The 1,650-nt window shown below is 70.6% G+C and overlaps 1 pseudogene; it reads left to right on the plus strand.

Moving 5' to 3' along the window:
* The window catches only part of LOC123156198 (uncharacterized), a 5,300-nt pseudogene that overhangs the window by 1,973 nt on the left and 1,677 nt on the right, over positions 1–1,650 (plus strand).

Genomic DNA, 1,650 nt, shown 5'->3' on the forward strand with positions numbered 1-1,650 from the left:
AAGGCGGTAGCCCTTTGTGCCGTTTGTCGAGGTAGCCAAGAGCGTGTGTGGTGGAGCCGTGGTCGAGGTAGCCGTGCGAAGAATGCCGGGGTCGATGTCGAGTCGGGGTGGCCGGTGTCGAGGAAGTTGCCGTGGAGCCACGGGCGCAAGAGGGCGCCGAGTTAGCATGGGCGCAGTGGTGTCGAAGTAGGGGTGCGCCGGGAAGAAAATGTTGTTGACGACGCGTCGCGGCGGGTTTGCCAAGCCCGGGGACACATCGTGGACGAAGGCACGCACCGGTGTTGCCAGCACCAGGCATGCGTAGACGGACGAAGACGAAGTTGACGAAGCACCGACCAGGCTTGCCAGGCCCGAGGACACGTCGTGGATGAAGGCATGCATCGGTGTTGTCAGCATCGGGCATGCGTAGACGAGGGCCCTGCACGAGCTGTGCGCCAAGTCAGAGAAGTCGGAGGGGCCAGCAGAGAATAACTCGATGACGATTGCGGCGTCCATCGACGCGGGGCCGATGTCACCAACGGTGGTCGGAGTAGACGAAGTGGTCGGGGTAGATGACGGCGACGCTGGCGACGGGCTGATGCTTGGACGAAGACGAAGGGGGTGGACGGGCGGCGGCTACGAAGGTAGCGGCGGTGGCGGCCAAAGAAGAGCGGCGGCGGCGGCCTGACGGCGGCGGCGGCGGCTAGGTTAGGAGTGCGGCGGCGGTGCTCGAAGTAGGCGAAGAACCCTGACAGCGTGACGAAGACCGGCGCAGACGGTGGTGTTCCCGCGCCAAGGAAGACGGCGCGACGCATACCATGGGAGATCGACGCGCGGTGACGGCGGAGTGTACCGCGGGCCGCGGCGCTACAGCCCAAAGGGGCGACGCAGCGGCGGCAGGTGGGTCGGGGCGACGGCGGGAAGACCTCGGGGCGGCGGCGGAGACCGCGGCCCGCGATGCTGCGGCCCGAAGGGGCGACGCAACGGCGGTTCGCGAGTCGGTGCAACCACAGGGACGGCGGCGTGGACCACGTGCCACGCTCGCTACGGCCCGACGGGGCATCGCAGCGGCGGCGCGAGGGTCGATGCAGCCACGGGACGGCCTAGAGCGGACGCCCTCGGGGCAGCGGGGGACCGCGGGCCGCGACACTATGGCCCGAAGGGGCGACGCAGGGGTGACGCAGGTCGGTGCAGCCGGGAGAAGAACCACGGGGCGGCGGCTCTGCGGCCCGACGGGGCGACGCAGCGGCAGCCCGATGCTCGATCGGTGGAGAGGCGCGCTGAAGTCGGGGACGATCTTCACGGGACCTGCGGAGGCGCGCGTAACCGACGGACCAGGTCGGTCGCGCGGCGTAGATGAGGCGGATCGCGGCGGCGAGCGGGTGACCAAGCCGATCGCGCGCGAGGTCGGGGACGCCGCTCGGTGGAGGCGTGGTGGCGGCGGAGTCCGAGATGAAGCCGGTGGCGACGGGCGGCAGGGCGGCTATGATTGGCCGCCGCATGGCGCGAGGCCGCCGGGTCGGGGTGATGCAGGAGTCCCGGTCGGAGCAGGGCGGTGATGGCCGGTGTAGATCGACGGGCGGGCTGTCGCACGAACGGCGGCGGTGAAGGGCCGCCGCATGACGCGAGGCCGCCGTGTCGGGGCGACCGGCGGGCCGACGCACGAGGCCG

This window comes from Triticum aestivum, chromosome 7B (genome assembly GCF_018294505.1).
Source record: "Triticum aestivum cultivar Chinese Spring chromosome 7B, IWGSC CS RefSeq v2.1, whole genome shotgun sequence".
NCBI lineage: Eukaryota > Viridiplantae > Streptophyta > Magnoliopsida > Poales > Poaceae > Triticum > Triticum aestivum.